Consider the following 8,549-nt stretch of genomic DNA (forward strand, 5'->3'; position numbering starts at 1 on the left):
ATAAAAATCCAGTACAAGAAACAGACACATTTTGCAACGCAAGTACCAAATGTTTTGAAAAATATAAAATTTATAAACAAAATTTCTGGGCTACTACGAGCAGCAACTAAAACAGAAACACAATGGGTTACATTTTTCACTTCTCGAATGTACAGCTCATTGTTGTCTACAATGAAAATTGTACACCAGTGCATAGAAAACCCATCCCACTGCAGCTCGGCCCCAAAGACAATAAAATAATCGTGCAAACAAAAATTTTGTACTGTTATTTACAAAAAAAAAAAAAAAAAAAAAAAAAAAATTTGTACTGCTAAAAAAGAACAAGGTAGGTGCTCTCTTCACTACACTTTCAGCGTTTGACAAATCGACAATTGCTACAAAAAGTCCACAGACATCCTAAACGGCGGGTTCCCTGAGCTAGATTGATCCAACTTTACCCTTTTAAACTTGGATTTCTCGGTAGCAATTTCTTGGAAAAGATATCATATTCTTCATCCCTGTAAATTTAGAGGTGGAAAGATACAAATTTATAAATATGAAGTTATTCATTAGAATAGTCCAGTCACAGTCAGTGATGAAAAATCCTAAGCCTCCCCCCACCAAAATATCAAACATTGTGATTAACAGCTATAATAATATTTGGTAGATTGCAACTGGATGAAGAAGAGCAGATTTTAACAATGAACCTGGACAAAAACCTTTCCCGCATACACTAAAAAACTCCATTCCATTTTCATGTATAAACACATACCAATAATAGCCTAAAAAGTTTCCTAGGTCAAAAAGCGAATCTACAAGGCAACATATTATGTAAAGGCAATCATAACATCATTGTTTGGACATTAGAGAAGCCTAAAGTTGAATCTTAAGCTGTGATTATTTAACATAGAAATCCAGTACGTAGAAGAAAGTACTTTTTAGGTACAAATAAAGAGATTTATGTTTTTTATATTGTAGGAGATAAAATTATTTCATACACATACATAAAAGTGTTTGGAGCCATGTGAGAAGAAACAAGAGAAAAGAAAATATGGGTCCCACACACTTTTATGAGTGTAGGAGATAAAATTAACTCCTATAACATGAGAAAAACTAATCCCACAAATAAATCGTTGAAAATGATAACTTTTCATAACTCAAAAAAAAAAATACCATATTTCCTCTCCTTAAGAGAGAAAAACTCACTTTGAAACCATGAACTCAAGGAAAAATGTTTCTTCCAAGAGTCGGTCATGACAGAGGAAGGCCCAAACCAATATATTCCAAATTACTATAAATAAAAAAGAAGAGAGAAAGGAACAACATTTGGCTGAGCTCACCATTCATCTCCTACATATCCAATGCTGACAATCTGGTCATTCTTTGACTCCAAGGACTGAGATGAATGTAATTCTATGTCATCCCAACTTGCAACTGCACCCAAATTAATAACAGAAATGTTATAAGTCAAGCATAAAGGTGCCAAGAGTTTAAAAGTACAGGAAAAAGGAGGGGAAGTGACTCAAGTATTATTTATGGGAATTATTTTTGTTATGTAACATAACATAAAAGCAAACTTCCTATTAACATAAAAGAACATTACTCTCACAAAAGGAAGAGAGAGGAGAGAGAATAGGAAAAAGAGAAAAACTTAAAGTGGGTCCCATATAAAATTTGTGTGTGTAGGAAGGAAGATGGTTTTATGTTATGTAACATAATAAAAATAATCCCCTAATTTTATTCATTCAAACACTAAAAATATTTGTCTGGTTTACTTGAAGCAGTTCAGTAATTCCTAATACCCTGATAACTATATTTGATTCAGTTAGGAGATCTCTAAAAAGAGCATTTTCATTCAATACCTATACAACAAAAATTAGAATTAAGAGCAACCCAGAACCATAGTTACCACCATCAATACCAACACCATTACCAGGTCCATCATGGCCACTACCACTATTGCTGTCACTACCCACTGGCCCCCATCATATAGCCTAGATAGACCCACTTTATAGTTATCAATCTCAAATGGCATCGTAGCAACCCCTAAACCACCATAGAGGGATCACAACTAACAGTATAGCCACTTCGGTGAAGTCCACATTATGTGATTAATTAGAGATAAATACAAAATCATTATGGGATTATGACCATTCTTCAATTCTTGTGAAGATTATATTATTACCCAAAACTCAAAAGATAAGTAAATGGTTTAAATTAAAAAAATTACCAGATTAAGGAGCCAGAAGTTTGTCTACTACTATTCCCTACATTAGATTCTCTCATTACTTACATGCCACCCTTTTCTTGAATTTTCTTCCCACTCCAAATTAATACCACCCTTTTCTGGAATTCTCTTCCCACTCATCCAATACCCATTAATTAATACCCCTCCACAATAAATGAGATAAAAAAATCACTCTCCATTAAACTCCGACTAGCGAGGCTGAGGTGAGGGCAATCCTTTAACACATCCTTACCCTTGCATAATTGAAAAGAGAATGTTTCCCGAATTTGAACATGTGGCCTTTCAATCACAAACAAACAACTTTACAACTATTTCAGGCTCACCCTCTTTGAATAAATGAAATTGAGCTATGGATAGACTTCTCTAAAGTGAGATTATCTGGAAAGTAAAGGCGTATCTATGCTTCATTATCTTAATCCACTAAAATTCAAGGGTAGATATACCACTACTTGCTCACTTTAGAGAATTCACAGTTTAGGGACCCTTTTCCTTGGGTTATTCCCTCATAAGTCAATATTATCTAAACTTAAAGAGATCCCAAAATAACGTGTTTCATGAAACAAGGATACTAATATTTTTAGGTCAACTATAGCAGAATAATTAGACACTAAAATGAGCAAGCACATTTATGCATTTATTTGATCATATTCCTATGTTCCAGAAGGTCCATTTTTAGTCCTTTTCCTCTTTATCTCCCCCTCTTCTTCTATCCCCTTCTTTTATTACTTATATATATACATTATTTAATTATTTTTATTTTATATACTACTTTATTTATTTATTTTTATTTTTATCTTTTTTCAACCCTTTCGTATCTTTTATTTGGGTTCATCTACCACCGACCCCAATTAATTTGGGATAAATGTGTTGTTGATGTTGATTTGATCATATTCGAGTATATTATCATAGTACAAATCCAAAGGCAGCACATCCACATATATGCAACTCCACTTTGCACAGAACAAGAGCAGGATTAAACTACATGGATTTGGAACACAAATTTCACATATTATCCCAGACAAAAACTGGGAGAGAAAATCAATAGAAACTTACCAACTGTCTCCTCCAGACCTCGGGTGAGCATACTCATTAAACTATTATGCATTTGATCTCTTTTACCATCTTGCAGACTATCAGCTTGTCTAGCTTCAAATTGGTCTACTACTGAACCACACCCAGATATATTTTCTAGTTGCATGGCTGTTGCAAGAATGGCACAGTTTTGATTGATTCTCTTCCTAAATTCTTCAGCAGTATTTTCTACCGGAGATTCATTATTAGATTTAAAATTAGCACCAGCTTTATAACCAGCCTTGGTTTCCCTACTCTCGAAACAACTTGACACACAGGGAAATTCATCAACTTTTTCAGCTGTAGTTGACACACAGGGAAATTCATCAACTTTTTCAGCTGTAGATGGCCCAACATCAGATGAGAAATCATGTTTATCCAACTTTCCTTTAATTGGATTCTTCAAACCGGACGTGCGACGTTTACTTCTTTTGTGATTCCTCTTCTTTCTAGGGCTTAAGTATGCCAAGAAAAGGAACGTTGAGCGGGCATGCATGCTTGATACCTGATACTTCAAAAACTTCTTTTTTGATTTTTTCATGCACTTTTGATTAAGACTCTCCATATTCAAAGATCCATTTACTGAGTCATGAAGAACCAGTCCTTGAGAACCAACAGCATTTTCACACACTATACCACCTGCTTTGTCACACACTGAACTAGTTGCAGAGGATCCAACCTAAAAGTTTAAAATTTCGGTCAATACATCAAAACAATAAGTCTCAAAGCAATGGGCAGACAGAGGGGATAGTGTAGAAACCTGATGGTTAACGTTGTTCAGTGGAATAAGTGACGTTATGGAGCTAGTGCCGTTTGACATTGAATCTTGAGGTGCAGCAACAATTTTTTTCTAAAAGAGGATTCACAGATCAGTAATCAAGAAAACTAAAGTAGCATCAGTTTAGCACAATTAGGGTAGTGAGAGTACTTGGAATTATTTACCTCCAGAGAATAAGATGTTCCATCATTTGCATGTTTACCGGTAGATATCTGGGGATTATTGAAGGTTGGCACAATAGCAAGAGAATTTTTCATGCCCTCTTTTGAAATTTCATTCTCATTGCACATATCAATTTTGCATCCAGATGGTGCAACAGAACTTTGTAGATTACTAGGGACAGTATAGTCTTTTCTGGAGTGATCTAATGATGACATGCATTCAAGTTCTGGTTTAGTAGCAGAGAGCCCTTCTGGTGAGTCCACTGGCTGCTGGGCCTTGGGAGAAAGTTCCGCTACAGGTATTTTACCTTGCATCAAGTTTTCAGCTAACATGACGCTATTTTTTTTCTGAACCAGAGTATACTTCAGAAAGGAAACCCTTGACGAATCAACATTTGACAAATTTTTCTCAGCTTCAGCAGTCATAGAAGGTTCCCCCCAGAGTTTATTTTCCACTGTACCATTTGGAACTTCAACCAATATGTGGTTTGAAGTTGAAGAATCTCTATTTCCATTCACATTTGCCTTCATATTATCCTTCTTAACAATGTCAACAGGCTTCCTTGGAATAATACTTTTTCTATCACGAACATAAAACAACATGTATGCTTGCTGATTTAAAACTTCACGCTCACTGACATGACTCACCTGTTGCAACAGAGAAAATTGGGTTAAAATGATGAGTGACTTATATGAGGCAAGAATAGGGCACCCTAGTGTGGCTTCATGATAGTGTTCCTCCAAAAAAAGTCATCAATACAATAATTCACAAGTTATGCAGTTTATTTTCATAGCATATAATTCATCAATAGAATAATTCAAAAGATTTATTTTTTGGATAAAGGTGTTGTTGATGTTGATATAATTCATCAGACTTCTATGCAAGGGAAGACAACACCCAATCACCAAAAACAAACAAACATTGACGCAACAATAATGTCAAATTGCAAAGAGGTAACCATTATGAATAGACTAACTAGAGTTCAAAAAATGAAATGCTATTCTACAATGTAATATTTACTCTTCTTTCAAGTTCCCCCATCTCTAGAGACATTGACTACTTCTCACTTTCTCAGTACATTGCCAAGAATTCCAAAAACCATAGCACTAGAAAAAGAAAATTAGATAGGCATATTTTCATTACCCGGTTGTCATCCAAGGAATACCACATGTTATTCGAAGTGCGAACATAGCAATAATAGTGGCCAGAATGAGTGCTGGAACCAGAATGAACCAGAACCCCATAAAGAGAGTACTTCACATCCCCTTCCTGCTAAACAGAAGAAAGTTGAAAGTAAGAAGTGTAACATAACCATATTATAAGTTACAGACACAAATAGAAGGCAGTCAAACAGCATAGCAAATATTTTGAAACAAAAAACTCTGAAAAATCTACTAAGCTTGTCCTTTTAAACATAGTAATCCTTCCACCGGCAAAACAAGTATTAGGGACATGATTTTTCCATCTTATCCAACACAAGTTTTGGAAAAACAACAAAGAGATATTGCACAGAAAGTGAGATAATATATAACTTAAAAAAGAACATTGCTTACATATGAGCCACTAACAAAAGGTTTTAAGTTCAGCTCACAACCAAACTGAACCTTCTTTTTAATCTTTTGCCCAGGACCGTGTGCATAGAACCGCTTAAGATGAATTGTTAACACAGATGGTGCCTCATGAATTGTAAGCTGCTTGAGAGCCCTAACTTTCTGCTTGCATCCTTGACAATGGTATTGCTTCTCCCCACCATCCAACCATTCTGCAGCAGTGAAATTTGAAAGTGCTTTTTGCAATGAATCTGCCTTGAATATCTCAAGACTTAAATCTAAGAATGGATCAAATTTGTTGGAGCCATAAGAACACTGCTGGCATTTCACCTGGCAAAACCAACCAAAAAACTATTTTGAGATGTTGTAAAAGAGTAATCATACATCAAAGTGTAAAGAATTAATTCAACACAAAAGCTTAAGTTGTTAGGTGAATGCTACATTAATGGTTTAATATTTCTCTAACACGTCTCCTCACACAAAAAATTGTTGCACCACTTAGTCACATAGGCTCTAATACCATGTAAAGAACCAATTCAGCCCAAAAGTTTAAGGTGTTCGGGGAAGGCCATATTAATGATTTTATATTTCTATATAGATTCTCAGATTTTATTAGATGCCAACTGAACCATTTTCGAACCTCCATTAGTAATGATATCACTCTTAAAAATTCCACCACTAATCAAGAAACAATTACCTGACTCCGGAGACGACCACCAAAGATCTTGTGAACAAAACTCTTTTCGTAAGCACCAGGTGATTCACTTGGTACACCAGAAGGGAGGCAGCATTTATGCATCGACTCAAGTAAGTTAACCATATACTCATGTGCATCCTCCTGCCTTGCCTTTCGGAAATTTCGTGATATGCCTGATCTCATGTCAGGAAATACAAATTTCAAGCTAATAAAAGGACATTGTTTTTTAACCCACCCCCCCCCCCCCCCCCCCCCCTCCCCCTCCCCTTCCAAAAAAGAGAGAGAGAGAGAGAGAGGAGGAGGAGGAGAATGGTGTAGGAAGACACTGCTTATGAATGAAACCAAGAAAAAAAACAATCACTAAAGTTAACTTAAAAAGAAGTATTAGGTCTCGGCTAACAATCACACACATGAAATCTTGTTCTAAATATCATTCGCAGCCTTTAAACAAGAGTGAATGACAATTAGCTTAGCTTCAGAACCTTATCAGCTGAAAGGATAATAAATCAGCAACTCATTTAAAAGAAGTTAAAAAAGGTAAATCAGCAACAGGAAGCTCCCAAAAAGATGCACAACAAAAAACCTCATGGTTTAGTAAGAATGTAAGAAGTTGATTCTAGCCATGTCTTCAGAACAGACAGCTTAGATACTGGTATTTTCCAATCTTATGATGTTTATACGAGAAGATGTGAAGGTCAGAAACTCATTATGAAAACAAACTCCCATAGCAACCCCATTCACCTTGGCACAAAGGAATTCATGCACTAAAAGCACAGAAAGATAGGAAAAGGAAGAAGAATATATTTTATAAAGGTGGCCTAATTCTTACCAAATGTCTAAAAAACAAGAGAACAAAAAATGGACCTTAAATGCTGATTCATAAATCAAACTCAAAACATAAGGATACACCGTAGATTCCCAACAAGATCCTCTGGTGATAATATTCTCCCAGTTGATTGCAGTGCGCGACTCACGTGATTCTGTACTGCACAGAGAGCACAAAATCCAGCAATGTGGCCTACAATTATGGTAAAATATAATTAGAATATCAATATAACAAAAACTTTCTTCACACATACATATGCACCATTGCAAAATAAATGGAGAAATTACGAAAACATAACCCTATTCAACTTTGCTCATTTAACAGAGTCAAGTAAACCAAAGAAAAAGTGGGGAGTTGCTCACAGGAATTTTTATGCTTGCCACTTTGCAGGTATGCAGCTAGTGGCTCCGTATATGTCAAACACTGCAGCACCGAATTGAGAAAACATGTGTTTCCAAGATTTTGCAACCCAGCTCCCTGAAAATTATAATTAGCATCCCTTTAAAAACAAGCTTTCGCTGACAAGATGAAATAGGCATTAATGTGGAGGGGAAAAAGACTTGATATCCTTCACATAAATAGGCACAGAAACTTACTATTCTTCCAGAGGTAATCCCCAAGCTGAGCTCCGTATCCAAGCCATCGTCGTGCTTCTTGGAAGCCGCAGGCGAGGCAGCGGGAGATGAACAAGGCGGTCGAGGTTCGGAGGCAGTAGGGTTTAGGGTCTCGAGGTGAAAATCATTGGAAAAGCCCTTGAATGGTTTCTTGACAGGGTGTAATTCAATCCTTCTCCCGAAGAGGAAGAGGGTGTTATTAGGTGAAGGATCAGGTGGATTCATAGTTTCCGTTTGGATCAAGAAACTTCGATTTCTGATTACAAGGTGGAAACGCGGCGGCGAAAGTGGGAAAGAGAGAAGACAACGGTGGTGTATGTGTGTGTATGTACTCTCATGCAACAACGCAACACGAACTGTGACTGTGACTGTGACTGTCTCTCTACAATTATTTGTAGTAGTGTCTGGGCCTGGGTTCAACGCCTTTGGTCGGCAAGAGGGTATCTGATTTCAAATTTTAACTTAGATTTTGTACGATTACAAAAAATATATCACTTAGATTCTTTGTGATTTTATATATATATATAATTTTTTTTTTCTTAGTTTTTAACTTATATTATTATCATATTATAAATTAAAATTATGTATCCAAAAATATAAATTACTGATTTGAATTTAAATTAA

At 35.8% G+C, this 8,549-nt stretch overlaps 1 pseudogene; it reads right to left on the reverse strand.

Annotated features, from left to right (window-relative positions):
- Nucleotides 1–313: 313 nt before the first annotated feature.
- LOC133299686 (ubiquitin carboxyl-terminal hydrolase 23-like) lies at nucleotides 314–8,150 on the reverse strand (annotated as a pseudogene).
- Nucleotides 8,151–8,549: the final 399 nt, after the last annotated feature.

This window comes from Gastrolobium bilobum, unplaced genomic scaffold, assembly GCF_033153095.1.
Source record: "Gastrolobium bilobum isolate Gb01-03AN ecotype WA unplaced genomic scaffold, APGP_CSIRO_Gbil_v1 utg29471, whole genome shotgun sequence".
In the NCBI taxonomy this organism is placed as follows: Eukaryota; Viridiplantae; Streptophyta; class Magnoliopsida; order Fabales; family Fabaceae; genus Gastrolobium; species Gastrolobium bilobum.